The sequence below is a fragment of the Crinia signifera genome, chromosome 19 (genome assembly GCF_055691185.1).
Source record: "Crinia signifera chromosome 19, ASM5569118v1, whole genome shotgun sequence".
Taxonomy (NCBI): Eukaryota; Metazoa; Chordata; class Amphibia; order Anura; family Myobatrachidae; genus Crinia; species Crinia signifera.
The window spans coordinates 60685390-60705516 of NC_139226.1; positions in this window are offsets into that span (position 1 = coordinate 60685390).

The window sequence follows — 20127 nt, forward strand, 5'->3', positions numbered from 1 at the left end:
AGTGGACTACTGTCCAAGTTTGTGTTTGAGAATCACTGCTAAACTAAACTTACATATATTAGCTAACGATCAGTCAACATTGGGAAATGAGCAACAATACACAAAAAACCTTGACAAATAATCTAGATTATTCTAAAATAGTATAGATTTTACAAAAAACATACTCATCTACAGAAACATATACACAAAGTCTGTGAGGCCATCACACAGGATCAGCCTCCTGACCTCCATCTCTGCCACCATAGCAAGATACAATGGCGGATTCAGGGGGGAGGGGGGGGGGCACCAGACACATGCACCCCATGTCAAATGCTTTCCAACGAGCCCAGTCTCACATCGCTAGCCTCCTGGGATCAAGAGATACCGCCAGGCAAATCTGGAACGTTTTCCCCCATAGGATAACATGGGACACGCTAATTCCGACCCCCACCCAGTTCCGACGGCTGCCGTTCCCCCCCTCCCCCCCCCCCAGCATCACAGAAGCTCGTGGTTGATCTCATTCAAACCCAAATCACTGGGCCTTCAATCTGATTCCTGGTCCATATGGGTCAATTGGTTTCGGAGATATTGCGGGTAAACCAATTTTTTTTATTTATTTTTTATTTCATGGCTGTTCATGTTCTTTGAGGGAAGATTTCTCTGGAACCAAATGGCACAGTTTCACGGTACCAAAAGCATTCGAAGTCCAGCTCTTTAATTTGACACTAGTCTCATGTAAATGGGTTAGTTGGTTCTGAAGATATAGCCATTAAACAATATAGCCGGTTAAAGAGGGGAGGGAGAGGGAGGTGGTTTTCTCACACCAGAAAATGCAGGTACTAGGTTGGTGTAAAAGGGGCCAACCTGAGAATGTCCCTGCATGATCCTGGGACCATATTCCCAGGTAAGTCCCTGCATTTTCTGGTGTGAAAGGGATATTATTTAAAATAGCCGGGCCCTTCGATGCTCTGAATACAGCCCCCTGCTCAATGGCTGTCACTTCTGCCCTGTGGGCTGCAGCAGGGGATACTGTGGTGTGAGGAGGGAGAGAGGCCAGGCCACCTGGCAGGGGATGCAGCGGAGGGAGGAGAGCCGGGCCACCCTGCAATCCAAAGCTTCTAAAAATGGAAAGAGGTGCTGTTGCCCAAAGCAAACAAACAGAATCTGTCTATCATTTTCTAAGAATCACTCCCTTATGGCTAAGCCTTCTCATATGGATACATTCCCAAGTCTGTGGGTATTGCTGGCTGGATTATATGTTATATTATTTATGCTTTAGATCATACTTATTGTCCGGAAGCAATAAATAATTCTCATGTCTAATTAATGTTTACAACCTTACATCTGTTATTTTATCCATGATCCATCTGAGTTATTGTCTCCAGTACAATAGTCTGCCTCACTGACCTGCTATTTGAACTAGAATGTGGAACCCTACTGATGTCAGGGAATGTACTGATGTCAGGGAATGACATCATGCATATGAGTTGTTCCATAGACACGGCCAACTGCATGAACAGATTTCTAAATACGTTTATAGTACTATAGTTGATTTTTCTCAAGTAGGTTTAGCAATACTGCAATGTTTTACAGGTACTGTATGAATTGAGATGTGATCAACTAATGGAGTCAGAGATTTATCAAACCAAAGCAGGAGCAGGGTCCACCGGTCATATGCCACCGGTCCAATCTTTGTCCTGTGGCATATGAATTTATCTAATAGGATCCGGTTTTTTTGGGACGGTTCCACATCCCGCCTAGGGCCGACAGTGTCCTGCAGTGCCCAGCGCTTCAGAGCGGGGAATAGACGCTGTCTATTCAGAGAGGCAGAGGGGCTGGGCGCATGGCCAGCAGCTTACACAGCGCTGGCAATGCCCCTGTAGTCATGGGAAATGGGGTCGTGGCTTGTGGCATCTTCATGAGACCACACCCCTATGACATAGGCCATGCCTCTTTCCCCCCAATTTTATAAATGTAAATTGGGGAAGGGGCGTAGCCTGTGTAAACAGATTAACACAAATGCTCAATGGGGCATTACATTTTGAAACAAACATTGACAAAATGGTATTGCACTTACACAATAAATGTAAAAACAGGAATAGATGAAGGATTTCATCCACATCAATTCATAGTGTCCAAATAACTCTCCCTTAGGCCGTATGCACACCTGTATGACCGGCTATCGTGCCGGTGGCCAGTGGGATTTCCCATTACCGTGGCAGATTACCATTAAATATTACCCGATCTCTTGTTCATTACAATACACCGGGTGGCACACAGTATCTTCTGGCTGGCTGTACAGCTTGGCTGAGCACAAACTGTTTTATGTGAACTGCGGGAGCGCACAATAGGGCATACACACTAGGCTATATGCACAATTTGTCATTCTGATGGGGCCATTGTCGCTGTGGCTGCAGGTTTCTGGCTGATGGTGGTTCCGGCGGGCGGGGATGGGACATGGATGCGCAATTGTCTCACACGCCCACGCGCCCTTTGCAGAGAATGGTGCGCAACCCATTTTGGCATGCGGCGTGGGTTGACGGATGGCGGGTGGCAGGATGGTAGCCGCTCTGATGAGAGCAGCTCCATCTGTATGTGTACACAAACTGAGTATACCATTTCGGATGGGGAAACAACTCACTGAACGGTAACCTAATACACATCTCAAAAGTTACACACATTGGGGGAAATTTTCTAAAGGAAATTTGTAAAAAATTGGTGGGTACTTGTTTCCTAGCACGGCCACAATCTTCTTGGTCGTGTGCCTTAACTTTAAGGCACACGATGGCCACGATGGACCCGATTTTCTTTTAAATCAGGTCCATTTTACCGGCAAATGGAAAATCGGGTCCATCGCGTCGGTCGTGTGCCTTTAATAAGGCACACGACGCGACCGACGCGATGGACCCGATTCTCCATAGGCTTCAATGTTAAAAATATTTTAACATTGAAGCCTATGGAGAAATCGCGTCCATCGGGTCCATCGCGTCGGTCGCGTCGTGTGCCTTAACATGGCACACGACGCGACCGACGCGATGGACCCGATTTCTCCATAGGCTTCAATGTTAAAATATTTTTAACATTGAAATCGCGTCGGTCGTGTTGGTCTTGTGCCATTATAATGGCACAAGATAAGATGGACTTGATTAAGTCCATCTTCACATAGTAATCAATGGGAAAGGGGCCAATATGGGCCATTTCTCATTGTATATGGCCCCGTCATGCCCCCACATTTTAAACGCCACCCCACTATTGACGCCAACCCGAAGCGTGGCGAGCGCAGCGAGCCCGCGAGGGGCGGCGGTGCGCCATTTCTCATTGTATATGGCCCCGTCATGCCCCCACATTTTAAACGCCACCCCACTATTGACGCCAACCCGAAGCGTGGCGAGCGCAGCGAGCCCCGCGAGGGGCCGCGTATAACTTCACAGGTATACGCGTCCCCTCGCGGGGCTCGCTGCGCTCGCCACGCTTCGGGCTCGGTGGCTCGCTGCGCTCGCCACACTATTCTATTCTCAACTCCACGCCGACGTGGATAGTAGGGGAATGAAAAGGTCGGAGGACGCGCACCGCCGCCCCTCGCGGGCTTGCTGCGCTCGCCACGCTTCGGGTTGGCGTCTATCGTGGGGTGGGGTGTACGCCGTGACATTTGGGGGGGTTGGGAATATTTTACATTGAATCCAATGTCAAATCGGGTCCCAGGGACCCGATTTACATTTCATTAAAAAAAAAAAATCGGGTCCAAAATCGGTCGGTCGCGTCGATCGCATCGCATGTGACCAAATTGCATGCGATGCGATCGACCCGATTTTTCCGACACGACCACCCCGATGTAAATCGGTGTGGCCGTGCTAGGAAACAAGTACCAATTGGTGCATTTGTATCCAGAAATACACTTATTTTTGACATTTACTATATCGAAAATACGGCGATTCGTATTCGTATTGATAGCACATCAATACGAATACGAATTGCCGTATTTTCGGGATAGTAAATGTCAAAAATAAGTGTATTTCTGGATACAAATACAGGGGGGGGATCTTAGAATGCACACCCAAGATACATGTAGTTCTGCAAAGAAAAATACATGGTGCAGATGCACACTCCATATTATTAATCAATAATAGAGGCTCTTGGTATATTAATTGGCCAAGAAATATTTGCCCACCAACCAGCTTCACGGTGGCCTCATTTCTGGTGGGTCCCTAATACTAAGTTTTAATTTGGGGCGCGGAACCCCGAAAAGGTTGGCATAGGCCAGTCACCCCAGGGCAGCACACAAGTGAAAAACTAAGCTAAAAGTGTATTAATAAGAAAGTAGCAGAAGCTAGAGGTTAAAAAGTGAAGTGCTAGAAAGTATAATATATTAGTGGAAAATAAATAGTGCTAAATAAATGTTAGGGTGTGCCACCCCGAAAGCAACTCAGCCACACCAACCCAAGGGGAGCCACGCCCCAAATCCATCCCCAAGACTAGCAATTAATGTCAATTTTAGGTCTTACCTATATTGTGCCTCCAGTTTGCAGTCTGTGGCTACTAGGGACCAAGCTGGTAAAATAATATTCAAATCAGATGGGCGGGGTGCTACTCTAAGTTGAAGGAGTCCCAACCTTCAGGTGTACAGGTGTACACAATATTAGCTTATGGGGGGGGGGATCTTAAAATGCACACCCAAGATACATGAGGTGCTATCATGCTGGGACTTGTAGTTCTGCAAAGAAAAATACATGGTGCAGATGCATACAAATACACCAATTTTTAAAAAATTTCCTTTAGTAAATTTCTCCCATTACCTTGATCGTAATACATAAAGTGAATCTAGCTTTAACCATACCTACTAAATATCCTTTATTCTGCGCAGATTGTGAAGGAGATCTTTATAAAGTAGTGCACGCACAGTGTGATTACTTTCTATTCTGTCCTTGTGTTTCCCTCCTATATCCCTATAGATTGTAAGCTTGCAGCAGGGCCCTCCTACCTCCAAGTCTGTCTGTTGTTACCCAGTTTGTCTTATCACTGTCTATTATTGTAAAGCGCAACGGAATCTGCTGCGTTATATAAGAAACTGTAAATAAATAAATATTCAATCCCGATTCAATTGGGATTGAATAGCACGGCACGGTGCACACATTCGATCTAGACTCGACAGTACAGATCTATACTATGTAGTCTTGCCTGCACATTCTATTTTTCTATTCAATTTTGATGCCGCAGGGCCACACAAAGCATGAACGAATAGAAAAATAGACTGTACACCTTATTAAAAAGACATCTGAAGTTATTTCTAAACATACGTACAATAAATTTACGGATAGTTCTTTTATAATGGGGTGATTCAGGACCGCTCACTAAGCAGCGGTCGTTCTCCCACTGCCAGGCCAAATGCCCACCCCACCCCCACCGCTGAATCCCCTCTGTAACACATCCCCTTGCATGTTGCCGTAGGGAAGAGAAATCAAATGATTACTCTCCCCTTCGGAAATTAAAATCAGTCTAAACTGACTTTTATTTCCATCAGAGTCTGCCAAAGATGGGTCGGGCGCTGGCGTCATGTGACGTCAACCGCCCACCCCATCAGCCTGCCCACGTTTTCAGGGGAATGCCCAGAGATTCATGGGGACGACCATAAAATACTGGCTATTCCCGATACCGCCCCCTGCACACGCCCTCCCACCCCTTCCCGTGCAAATACGTCGGTGATTCTGATAGTCGCTGAAGGTGTTCACACAGGTGCAGTCCCCTAAACGCAGTCCATCGTGAATCGCCCCCTAAGTGTGGTTGTGTTATCACAGTGATAGCTATTCAGCTTGATTAATAATTTGTGACAAGTGATAAAACAATGTCTTGGCTGATTACATCCTATGTGAGATGTCATTGTTTGCGTAATCTCGCATTGTGCAAGACAACGTGGGCAACACACCCGAAGTGTGCTGAACATTTCAGTGCGTGTGACTGTGTGACCTATCACATGTGACTGCACTTTGTTACCTGCCTCACATAATGCCCTTTTCAGTGCAGATTAGGAAATCAGTGCACGCCTAAAAATAAACTATAAATAGCTGAAGATGGAGGTTATTCTGGAACAAAAACAAATCAAACTAAGCGCTTTTGTTTAGCATGTAGATGTTTTACTTTACAATTATATAAGGCGTATACAGGGAACTAATATTCAAATATTATGACCATATCACACATACAGTAGTTATGTATTTTAATAGTTTTTAATGAAAGGTATTATGCTAAGACTGATGTTAAAATGCAGAGGTCCTGGAATATTAGCATAGCTTTACATCAATTACCATACTGGTCACTCACATGTAGGGATGCCAATCCCAGGGCATTTTTTCAATCCTGGGATCCGGGATTGAAAAATGCTCCATCCCAGGATTCCCGGGTTCCCGGGATTGACATCTCAGTTCTGCTCCTGCAATGACTCAGAGGATAAACATGCAGCACAGCATAACCACCCCCACAGCAGCCGACCCGCACATTTAGTTACATTAGCGGGCGGCCGGCCAGGAGTGGGTTCGGAGGTGCACGGTGCCTCCAGGCTCGTGCACCTCCTTCTTAGCAGGCAGGCTGGAGAACGAAGAGGCAGGGCAGGCCGGAAAGGAGGCGGGCGGGCTCCGGCGGGGCGTGCGGAGGAGACAGGAAGGGAGAAGGCTGCGTCAGAGTAGGCGGTGTGGCCTGCGCAGCGTGACCTCTGCTGTCTTGCTACGCAGGCCGCACGCAGGGGTCAGGATTCGGGAACAGCCGGGCAGCGTCTGAGCAAGTGCTCAGACGCTGCCTGGCATTAGCAGTCTAATCCCGAAATCCCAGTATTGGATAATCCAACCCCGGGATTGAAATCTCAGATTTTTTGAGGCCAAATCCCGGGATCCCGCCAAGCGCGATCCCGGGATTGGTCACCCTACTCACATGGGTAGTCAAAATGGACAGATACAGCCATTAAGTGGAGCCATTCTCCTAATTCCTGGCTGTCTGGTAGTTAGTTGAGATAATCGCACCACAAATTGATTCAAATCAGCCAAACCAGTTGACAAAGTATTTTATAAAAAATAAATTTTGCGCAAAAAGTCTTGGTTTAGCTAATGGGGGTAAGGCCAGGTGAGGAACTCTATTATCCAGGGGCGTAACTAGTACTTTGAGGACCCCATAGCAAGATCTTAAAAGGGTTCCCTTTGTCACTACACTAAGGGGCAGAAGATAGAGTAAGGAGAATGAAAGACAAAGGAGTCGCTGAATTGGAGCTCCCGGGGCTATTCAGAAGGGATGCGGTCATCTATTAGAATGAACTTAGGTCTACAGTCATTAGGTTGACCCCACTAGGTCGACTGGCAGGAAGGTCGACATGGGCCAAGGTCGACATGACTTAAGGTCGAATTTGCATAAAGGTCGACATGAGGAATGTCGACTGGTCATAAGGTCGACATGGGTTTTTCACTGTTTTTTGAGCCGACATGTGCCGACAGGCGGTATTTCATGCCCTACCATCAACTAGGGCGTGGTAGGAGAATAAAATAGTGTGCCGAGCGCAGCGAGGCACTGTGCCCGAAGCATCGCGAGCGATGCGAGGATCCGATTCTCATTGCCAACTGTGTCCATGTCGACTGTGTTGACATTCGGATCAAAAAACAGTGAAAAACCCATGTTGACCTTATGACCAGTCGACCTTCCTCATGTCGACCTTTATGCAAATTCGACCTTAAGTCATGTCGACCTTGGCCCATGTCGACCTTAAGTCAGGTCGACCTTCCTGCCAGTCGACCTAGTGGGGTCGACCTAATGACTGAAGACCTAAGTTCATTCTGACAGATGTCCCGATTCCATTCAGAACCATGCACAGATCACAATGGAGCATGATTCTGTCAAATTCTGTCAAATTCGCCTGTCAGAACCTTCCATTAAATTGGTGAATTGTATACTTTTTAATGGGAAAACATCTGGATTGGTTATGAAGTGTGACTAAAAATCGCCACTTCAGAAAGTGCGAATTCGCAGCAAACAGTGCATTTGTTTGTAGCAATTGGCATCCTATAAAATGTGCGATTTGCAGAAAATGTGTGAAAATAGCCGTTTTGGCGAAAAAATCGCCTCCCCAAAAAAATCGACCCCTATTAAATTTCAACCAAGGTTTCCTTCAACAGCTGGTACAGGAGTGTTTAATGCACCTAAGATTTACAGTATTTCAATAACATCAAAGACATAAAATCATCTGGCTATCGAGGAGACCAGCAGCTCCCAGACTTTCACATCAAATTTCTATGCAACTTTGGCAATCACATTTAGGATGAAATTTACTTAAACGCGAGGTAGACAAAAATTGTGTAATTCGGTGAGTAAAACACAATTGCATCGTTTTGCTTCTATTCAGTTTCTGTTTTTGTTAAGTAAACATGGATCACAATGGCAATGTCAGGGCCGGCGCTACCCGCTCAGCAGAGGATGCAAAGCAGGGAGGCACTGGGGAGGAGAGGCACTCTCCCTGCTGTACATCCTCTGATGTCCCCCATGGCTGCTGGCTGCTGCTGTGCCTGTCACATTGCATGACAGGAAGCAGTGTTGGAGGCACACAGCTCCCACCCGGCTCCTTATCACCTGGTCATCGACAGGGACGGAACAGGGGCGTGGCTACACTTACCAGAAGAGGTGAAGCTACAAGAGAGCAAGACTGACTGAAGATACAAGGAAACAGGAGAGGATGAGCTGCCACGAGTGTAAAGTGTGAGTGTATTAGTAGTAGTAGTAGTACGTTTATTTATAAGGCGCCGCAAAGTGTCCGCAGCGCCGTACATAGCAAACAAAAAAAACAAATTACAAGGTAACGTACAGGGTGTGTTCATAGGCGAATCTAGGGGGTGGTCCGGGGGTGCACAGGACCACCCATTAGCCATTTTGTAGCTGAGGACCAGGGCTTTCCAACGAGCCCAGCCCTATGTCTCTAGCCCCCTAGGAACCGGAGATACGGTCAGGCAAAGCTGGAACGTTTTCCCTATAGGATAACATGGGACCCGCTAATTCCGACCCCCACCCAGTTCAACGGCTGCCATTTCCCCCTTCGGCATCACTGAAGCTGGAGGTTGATCTCAGTCGAACCCAAATCGCTGGGCCTTCAATCTGATACCAGGCTGGATCCATATAGGTTAATTGGTTCCAGGGATATTGAGGTTAAACCGTTTTTTTTTTTCATTTCTTAAATGTAATTTCATGACTGTTTATGTTCTTTGAGGGCAGATTTCTCTGGAACCAAACAGCCCAGTTTCACGGGACCAAAAGCATTCGAAGCCAACTCAAAAGTTCTTCAATATGATACTGGTCTCATGTAAATGGGTCAGTTGGTTCCAAAGATATAGCTGGTTGGTTAAAGGGGGGTAGGGAGAGGGGAGTGGTTGTCTCTCCTCCTCACACCAGAAAATGCAGGGACTAGGTTGGTGTATAAGGGGTCAGCCTGGGAATGTCCCTGCATGATCCTGGGACCATATTCCCGGGTAAATCCCTGCATTTTCTGTGAAAGGGGTATTATTTCAAACAGCCGTGACCTGCAGTGCTCTGAATACAGCCGGGCAGCCCCCTGCTCTCTGCCCAGCTGTCAATGACTGTCACCCCTGCAGCTTCCGCTCCAATTATTCTCCCCGCTTTCACCTCAGCCCGCCCCCCCCCCCCCCCCCCCCCCTTAATCATGTGGTGCCGGGGCCCGGCGTGCTCCCCCGACGTCATGCACAACAACAGCACGCACAATATTTGAAATGTCCACTCGGCTAGAGGGGGCACCAGGAGGGGAGTGGGAACGTGCTCTCCTCTCCCCATAGAAGCAGCTGCACCGCTCTCCATCTCTCCCTGCAGCAGCAGCGAAGGCTCATATAAAAATTTACAGTAAGTGGCACTTTTGGGGGCATTGCTTAAGGGACGCTACAAGTGGCGGTATGTGGGGGCATTACGCATAATGTGTGGCTTAATGTGTAAGGGGCATTACGGTGTGCAGCATCATGTGTAAGCGGCATTATGTGTGCAGCATCATGTGTAAGGGACATTATGTGTGCAGCATCATGTGTAATGGGTACTATGGTGTGCGCGGCATCATGTGTAATGGGTACTATGGTGTGCGGCATTATGTGTAATGGGTACTATGGTGTGCGGCATCATGTGTAATGGGTACTATGGTGCCATCAAGCAAGCACCCCCTAGCAATGAGCACGTAGGTAAGCAGCACTTATGTGGCAAATATGTAATGGGCATTACGGTTTGTTATATAGTATGTAATGGGCATCATGATGTGTGGCACAATGTGTAATGGGCATTATGGTGTGTGGCCTTATGTGTAATTGGCATTACGGCGTGTGGCTTTATGTGTAATGGGTATTACGGAGTTTGCTAAAATGTGTAATGGGCATTACTGTGTATGGTCTAACATGTAATACCACACCCCTTTTTGTGATACCACGCCTCCTTCCCATGAGGCCATGCCCCCTTTTTGCAGCGCGGCTACGCTGCGCAAAGGTCCTCCTTCTGTTATGTCTGGATCTGGGACCACCCATTACCATAATTCTAGATTCGCCTATGGGTGTGTTGAAAGATACAGTATAAATAGGGGTATAGCTGGTAGAACTAAAATCAGCATCAGTTCAGAAGTAGGTGTCAAAATTGTCAAGGAGACTGAAGATGAAGTAGAGGAAGGGAAGAACAGGACAGGAGCACAGGTGAGGTAATGAGGTAGGGTGAGTACGTGAGGAAGGAGGGCCCTGCTCATAAGAGTTAACATACTAAAAATAGGTGGGTGGACGAACGAAATACAATAGGATAAGTAGGAACGGAGGGGAACGGAGGCAGGATAGGAGGATCAAAAGAGGTTAGGAGGAGGGATAGGCTAGTCAAAAAAAGTGGGTTTTGAGGGAGCGCTTGAAGGAGGTAAGGGAATCAGATAGCCTGATGGGTGGCGGGAGGTTGTTCCAGTGTCGGCAACTGATGTGGGCACGTTTATAGGTAGCTCTAGTAATGTCGGCAACTGATTTGGGCACATGTATAGGCAGCTCTACTAATGTCGGCAATTGGTGTGGGCACATGTATAGGCAGCGCTACTAATGTCGGCAACTGGTGTGGGCATGTGTATCAGCAGCGCTGCTACTGTCAGCAACTGGTCTGAGCATGTGAGTGGGCAGTGCTACTAATGTCGGCAACTGGTTTGGGTATATGGTTACACAGTTCTACTAATGTCGGCAACTGGTGTGAGCATGTGTAAAGGCAGCTCTACTAATGTCGGCAACTGGTGTGGGCATATGGTTTAGCAGTACTACTACTGTCGGCAACTGGTGTGATCACTACGTATAAGCAGAGCAACTATTTTGGCAACTGGTGTGGGTGTTATGTATAAGCAGAGGTACTACTTCCGGCATATGCAGGAGTACGCAGGGCATTATGTATAGCATAATGTGTGTCAATGTCATATAGGCATTATAGTGCATGGCATATTGTGTGAGCGGAATTACGGTGTGTGGCATAATGTGTAATTGGCATTATGGTGTGCTGCATATTGTGTAAGGGGCATCATGATGTGTGGCATAACGAATAATGTGCATTACTGTGTGTGGTAAAATGTGTAATGGGCTTTGAGGTGTGAAGCATAATGTGTTATGGGGATTATGGTGTTATTTGTACTTTTATGTGACCACGCTAATTCCCCATGAAGCCACGCCTCTACATTTTTCTGCGCGCCTTCGGCACTCACTCTCCCTGTTTTTTAACACTTGGCACCAAAATGGCTAGTTACAGCACTGGTGCTGTGTTAGGTGAATAAGATTGCACTACTGTGTGGTGTAATTTGGAGTGGGAGTACTACTGTGTGGCCAGGCCCCTACCTTTGTAAAGTTTGGGTGGGTGCAAATGTCTAGTTTGCAGGAGGGTGCCGAACCCCCTAGCACCGGCCCTGGGCAATGTAGAAGGATTTTAGTTTGCAGCCCCTGTGTATGTGAAAAGTAAGGGAGAATATTTTAAGGTAATAAAGGCAGAGCTCAGCACAGACCCTTTGGTACACTTATTCAGACTTATAATCATGTACTTGATCCATTAATTTAGTAACTGTTTTCTAGATGTTGTGTGGTCCTGGTTCCAAAAAAATGGGGAATGAAAAAACTGTGGAACCAGCACCGGGCTTCAACAGCCAAATGACACAGTCGGGGCCACTTTTTATGCAAGGTCCCCCGGCCGAACTATGATCACCCTAGATGGGGTATCTGGGAAGTGGGGACCCCCCCCCCCCCAATAAAGCGGTCCGCCCATCCCCATGGACCTCCGAATTGCAGCATTTTTCTATGATGGGGTAGAGCTTAATGATGAGACATCCCGGCCCTTCCTCCCTAGGGGCGAGATGTATCAGACTGAAAATGCGGTAAAACCCCAGTTTTACCGCATTTTCCAATGTATCAAAACCGATACCGCATTGAAGGGTATCGCCACCTTTGGGTGGCGATACCCTATAGAAGCCTATGGGCTTCTTTTCGCCGCCTCCGACGCAAACCCGCCGCCTCGCCGACCCCCCCTCTGGCTTACCTTCCTGAAGGGTCCTCCTGCTTAGCTGTCCCCGGCGTGAGAGGAGAGCCAGGCGGCAGGGAGGTGACGGAGACCCCCCGCACACCAGAGTACAGGTATCGCGGGGGGGCTCCGTCACCGCATCGCGATGCCAGCCACATATGATAGTACATATGCGCTGGCATCGCGTCGGACAGCTGGCGAAGGGCGGCGATGTATTTTAATACATCCCGCCCTAAGTACCCCACCGCTTAACAACTATCGCTCTGCGCGCCATAACTCCTCCGTGCTACTTATACTTATAGGTTCTCCAGCTCTAGTGTGGAGCTAGATAGCTGCGGTTCTGTTACGAGTAGAAACTAAGGGATTAATTCAGACCTGATCAAATGGCCGTGAAAATCAGGTCCCCCTCCCGGCCCCCCAGAAAGGTGGGCAACCCTCCCAGATACCACCAGAACCCCCGAATCTCCCTGGCCGCCGAGGTAAATTACTGCAATTCGTGGCTTTTCGGGGGGAAGAGGTGAGGCTAAAGATGCAAATTGCGCCATTTAGCCCCACCTACATCAGATGTCTACATCAGGCCCCACCCCCCGAATTGCTGCTGACAGTCTCTTCTCCGTGCTTCTCCCGGAGACGAGACATTAAAAGTAGGCAACCCTGTGGTAATCAGAGTCAGTTCCTGATTAGAGGCACTTTGTCAGAGGTCATTTCCTCTTAGTTGTTAGCAGTACTGCAGCTACGTAGTTGAGCTGTGCAAATAATGACTAAATAATGACAGCACAGGTTGGAACTACGGCACTAAACAGATTATCATTCCAACCAGTCAACTACAGTAGTTTACATTCTAGGGACTATCATAGGCGTGCGCAGCACATTTCATTAGGGGGTGCACATTTCCTTAGGGGATGTCTTACACGCCCATTGGGTGTGTCTAACACCACCAATCAGACAAGTCTACCATCAGCTATTCGCACTCGCTACAATATAAAACGTCTCTCAGCCGCACCATAATCTCCTGCCTAGTTCAGTTTTAATCTTCTAATTACTCTGTGTAACAGTACATGCAAATACAGTCATAAACATAATGGATGACGCAGGTATGTAGTGATATGACAATGGTCTATTACAATTAACAATGCAAAACACACATACTTGATTGATGGGCGCTTGTTTTAATGGAATACCAGTTCTAAAAAGCAAAAGTATATAAGGGTGGGCACAGCATTAGGGGGTGCCTGTGCACCTCTAACACTCTATGTGCGCACACCTATGGGGACTATTCAATTAAGGCCTAATTTAGTGCAGTATTCAATGCACATTTACGAATTGTGCAGCGAATCCTGTTTAGGACTCACTGCACATTCGTAGGGTTCCGGAGGGCTGGAGCATTCGCTGCCAGCCCTCCGTGTCACCCTATTCAACTCGTCAGGAGCAGCGAGCCCCTGGCGGCGAATTTAAACCCCTGCTGTGAATGCCGCATGGAGCTGGGTGAAGGCGGCAGGCAGGAAGATGGAAGTCTCCCTGCCTGCGCCTGACACTTAGGAGGGCTGCCAGGACACTGGCAGAGCCCCCCCCCCCAGAGTTGGTAGGGGGCTGGGATCATCAGCCGCTGCAGTCCCTGGTCCCGATCGTGCATATGTAATGATCGGGACCAGAGTGCAGTGAATAAATGAATATTAATGAGCTGCTCTCCGCTCCCGGCCCCCTGCTGGCCAAAGTGTATAAAAAGTGTATTTAAAAATTAAAATAAATTTAAATATGTATTAATGTGCTTTAAGCACATGATTACAAATAGCATGCCCCGTCTTAGAAAAAAAAATCTGATTTTTTTTACACCAAACTTCCCCCCCCCAAAACCCTTTATTTCAAAAGATCACTTTCCACCTAAAAAATATGTTGAATGCAAAAATCATGGAGAAAGCAGTTCTCCATTTGAGCATTGAATACACTCTCGGTGATTCCCAGTGAAAACCCCATTGAAATACTCCAGCGACTTGCAGCGAGCATGAAACGGAGAACTGGCCGGCATTCACTGTTTGCTTTAGACGAACAGTGAACATTGAATAGGGTGAATCACATTTTCAGTGAAACCGATTCACCGCAAGGAGTGAAAACAGCCCGATTCGCCGAATAAAACGGAGAATTGGGAGCATTGAATACTGCCCTTAGTATCAGTTGTCATTATGTGAGGCTTTGCAAAAATTTCAAAAACTTTATGAAAAATAGCCAATATTGCTGCAGAGTGACATTGCAGGGACAGAGCCTACTCCCAAGTTCTGTCCCTGCATGCGTTAATTCATACATCCGTGCGATGTAATCATTAATCGCTTTGCGAATCTGCCAGATTTGATCACATTCTCCTCTAAGGATGGAGACGGTAATAAATCGGCCCCTAATTGTGTAGTATATTATTAACAGAGCTGTTTGGAGAGGAAAACACTTAAACACTTAAACACTAGAGCTGTCACTGGGTCTGGTGACCAGTGTCATTGAGGTGGGAGGGTACTTTTTCCCTGGGCTTGTAACACCTGTTGGAGGGGCCCATGTCCTGCCCCCCCCCCCCCGCCTCCCTCTGGGCAGTGGGTAGAGAAAAGACAGGCTGCCGCCGCAGCACAGCCTCTCTCCCCAGCTCAGCATATGTTACTCAGTGCCGTGTGCTGAGCTGGGGAGATAGACAGTGGCAGCCTGTCCATCCGGCGGTTGGCTGCCCGCACCCAGCTATTTTTTTCCACAATGGCATGGCGACGCCCCATCCCTTTGACCACGCACCTTTTTATATGGATTCAGTACGGAATCCCGGCAGTCGAAATACCGTCGCCGGAATCCCGACTGCCGAAATACCGACAAGGGGGGTTGTGGATCGCCCCCCCTTGTGGGCTCGGTGCCTCGCTACGCTGGGCACACTATTTTATTCTCCCTCTAGAGAGAGAAATTGCCGGCATTGCGGGCAAAGCTACTTTACAGTATGTTATTGGGAGTGCCGGACCCTCTGGATATATATATATATATATAAATGTTCCACCGGCGGCACTCCCAAATAAAAATCACACGATCAAAAGCTTAGGTCGGAAGGCACCCTCTTATTGCACTTAACGGAGTGCTGTCCTCAAGGTCTACTATAAATATATATATATATATAGCTGGTGGTGGATGGTCCGGCACTCCGCTCGATAGGTTGTATAATGCTCCGGTGCCCTCAGCCATGTATGGATAATAGCTTTGGGGGTTCCTGCGGCACAACGGAGACTGAGTTTTTTTCAAACAAGAAGTTTTAATGTGGTAAATACATGTGATGTGTGTATTTACCACATTAAAACTTCTTGTTTGAAAAAAACTCAGTCTCCGTTGTGCCGCAGCAACCCCCAAAGCTATTATATATATATAGCGGGTGATACTTGAACAAGCAGAGGCACTCCAGCGGTATTGTACACTTGAAGAAGGGGTGTGTGTATCCCCGAAACGTTGTGTTTATCACAGTAAAAACTTCTTGCTTTCACAAGACCGCTGGAGTGCCTCTGCTTGTTCAAGTATCACCCGCTATCTATTGTGCCCGGAAGGCACCCGCGGCAGCTGTTTCTTCACACCTGGAGTGCCGGGCTGACACAGCAGCTATATATATATATATATATATATGATTGGAGAGGGATGGCACGCCACACAATAGCTAAGTATAGCTGGCTGGGGTGCACTCGCAGAGAAAGCATATAGGAGGGGTATCGTGGCACACACTCGGACTCAGTACAAAAGAGGATCAGCACCTCTTACTTGCAACCCCTTGTATTGAAGACTAATGCCTATTTAAAAGACACTGGAGATCTCTTGAGAAATTTGAATGACTACCAGTGGCAAGAGGGAGACATCCTATGTAGTGCTGATGTTAGTACATTGTACACCATTATACAGAAAGAAATTGGCCTCAAAGCTGTCTCCTTCTTTTTGAATCAATCATTGTTAGATGAAAATTTGAAAAATTTTATTCTAAAAAGCATAGATTTTATATTGTCAAATAATTATTTTTAGCACAATGGTGGTTTTTATCTGCAGTGTGTGGGAACTGCCATGGGCACCAGATTCGCCACTAGTTATGCCAACCTTTTCATGTCCTACTGGGAGCATATGTAACACCCCATAACTGTGGAATAATAGGTGCCGTGTATTCCAGTTAACCAGGGGTTAATATACCTCAGCACCAGGCACAGCTCAGCCCTAAAGAGTTAAACACAGACAGGCTGGAGCGTGACAGGAAGAGAGAGGTCAGAGGTGACCTGAGCCAGCAGCATGAGAGTAGGAGGAAAGCTAGCACATGAAGAGGAGACTTCTCCTGCAGCTGAGTGACACTGTGCATAAGGAGTAAGCAGTGTAGCCTGTGAGCGTGTGGAGAACTCCTGTATAGAGAGAGAGGAGGACAACAGCGTGGCATCTGTGACATCTGACCTGCCATACGCTTCAGCAGCAGAGAGCTCCAGCAATAAATGACAGCCTGTGAGGCCTGTGAGAGAAGGAGCCAGTCGTGCAGAGTGCACACAGTCCAAGAGAATACAGCAGCTCAAGGCCCAGCAGTGAGAGCCCAGCACACAGCAGAGTCTGGACACCAGAGAAGACAGGAGGCAGAGACTGGTCAGAACCAGCACCAGCAGCAGCTACAGGTACACTACTGCACACTGCCCCCAACTAGCACACCCAGTTAGGTTGCCTGCCCGACACCTAGTACAGCCAGCGGCCCTGTGTAGCTGAGTGTGGCAACGCTGAGGCGCCCGCACTAGCAGTCCCCAGAGGGTACACAGCGATGGGCGAAGATTCACTGACCCCAGCCGGAGTCAAGACCTCCCCAGTCTTTCCCAAGACTTCCCCTTCACCGTCTTTACCCATTCCTCATAGCAGAATCCCAGAATTGCCACTGTAGTGGGTTTAGTGAAAACCCATGGAGAAGCTAGGACAATCCCTCAGGATTTGTGATAGTTCACTTTTTCTTCACCTTTAAAGTATAGTTAATGGAACACTAGTGCCACCCGGTGGCTTAAGGACCAAACTGCGACCTCATATAGAATTAATAGGGAAAAGCCGGCAACTACATTAAGTCCTATGCATAGGCCTCCGTCGGGACTGACCGGTCTTATTAACAGAAAGTGTACCCGGGTACTTAGAGTGAGTCGAGTATTGATTTTATGGTAATTCGCTAAAACTATTTGTTAGTATAACAGTTGGTTTTAATGTTCACTCAGTATTATCACTGTATCCAGGTGTAAATTAGTGGACCAGCTCGTCGGTCCAGCAGCGTATTGGAAGTAGTTTCTCAAACTGCAGTGATAGGCCGAGCACGGTAGCTCCATTGTCCTTTTATGGTATATCGCATTTGTATGCATAGTGTGAGTTGTATTGCATTGATTGTATTCTGATATTGTGGAATTGTTGTGATTTCATTACGTAAAGAAGGCAGCCGTTCCCAGTGGCCGTGTTACAATAAAAGGTCAAAGTAATTCTTTTGTCGACTGTTCTGTGCCACCATCCTGTATCACGAGAAGACTCCTGACTGGCTCCGTGATAACGGGGAAACACGACCCCCACCGCATCCCACCAGGTAACCCTATCCAGGTGCTTACACATACCCAGATTTGGCATGAAGGGGAGCTAGGGGTGGGTCTGGTGCATTTTATAGATGATATTTTATTCATATGGAGAGACGGTCACGATAAGCTTTTACATTTTTGTGAGGGTCTAAATAAAAATAAGATTTTTATAAATTTGTTTTTTAATATAAGTAGTCAAGAAATCTCGTTTTTAGATCTTACTATTTATATCCAGGATGGAAAATTACAGACAAAAACATTCCGTAAGCCAACTGACTCAAATGGATATATAGATATGAATAGTCAACATCATTCCAACTGGCTACGAGGGATCCCATTCGGACAGTTCACAAGAATTAAAAGAAACTGTTCAAATCCAGAAATCTGTAGTGAACAAATAAATTATGTCACTAATAGGCTAAAAATAAAAGGCTATGATTCAACAACTTTAGAATCGATACGATTTATTTATTAGAGAGCTTAACATAGAAAAGCAACATCACTGTGTGCTGTGCACCCCACACAGTGATGTTGCTTTTCTATGTTAAGCTCTCTAATAAATAAATTATAAAATTTAATAAATTTAGCTCCGCTACGGTATTTAACTAGTTAATTACTATTTGTCTTTCAGGTCCACATTTGTATCACTGTTAATACCGTGATTTTTAACTGTGTTTTGATGTATTTTTGTTACATTTGTATGTATATCTATTTAGTGCAATTAGTGTAATGTATTTTTTCATGTATTCACTCACGGTGATTGTTTTGTTTTGTACGGGCTTTTTTTGATTGACATTGCCCCCAACGGCTCTTTTCCGGATGTGGGAGGTGATTTGTTAATTGATTCATTCTGTGTCTGCTATATAATGAGCATGTTATGCACTTGTTACTTGTGGCTTGACAAAAACTCAGAATAAAGGAGTTGAAACGTTGCTGAAAAAGACCATGGTTGCAGTCTCGTTCTTTTAAAACCTTTACTACAGACCGGAGTGACGCTGTTTCTGTGTATATGTGAGAACTCGCCCCTCGTGTTCATTACAGAAGGCAGCCGGCAAGTAATCTGTTTATTTTGGACTCCACGAGTGCCGACCTTTCAAGAATACTATATATATATATATATATATATATATATATATATATATATATATATATATATATATATATATATATATATACAGATAGCAAGGTGGGCGGCACTCAGCAGGATTTTTCGTATAGCAATAAAAGACCAGACTTTGGGTTCAATTTGCCAACATTTCAAATCTTATTTAAGATTTTTCATCAGGGACAGTGAACATAACATACAATCTTAAATTTATACCATACATGAGTACAGTGCACTCCCCGCCGTCCCGCCGCCGCACGCCCGCTGTCCGCCTCCGATGACGTGGCGGGGTGCCGCCTCTACATTCACCGTCACTGGAACGCAGAATACCCGGAAGTTTGCGTTCCACCTCCCTCGGACACTGCCACTGCCGTCAGGATTTTCTAGTGCGGTGCCTGGAGTTGAGGGGCATCGGGCTGGATCATTGTGCGCGCATGACTTTAGGACTTCTGGAGGAAAAAATGAAACATTTTATTAAGTGAAAAAAACAACAATTAATAAAAAACAGTTTTTTAAAAAAAACATCAATTGGCCTGATTCATATGCCCTCTATGTAAGAGGTGTTAAAGGCAAACAATGGGGAAATATGGGAAAAAATTCACAAGGTATATAAAGAAGTAAGTGTTATTAGAGGCAAAGGTTACTTGTCTGGAACATCTACCATTAGAAATGGAAATGGCTTTATGAAAAACAGAAACACTTTGGTTTGATCCATAACTAATAATATCATATCTTAATCTATTGTAAAGATATAAAAAAAAATTATATGAAGAACTATTTTTATGAAAAAATTTTTTTTTTTAAATAAAAGAGTGAAAAAATAAAAAATGAATGAGAGGTAGATGTCACACTCACAACCTAAGTTATAGAGGAGAGCACTGTGAAATATATTTGGTAAATTTTTTTTTCAAAAGGAGCCATTCGAAAAAAATCTCCCTTCAAAAGGAAAAAATC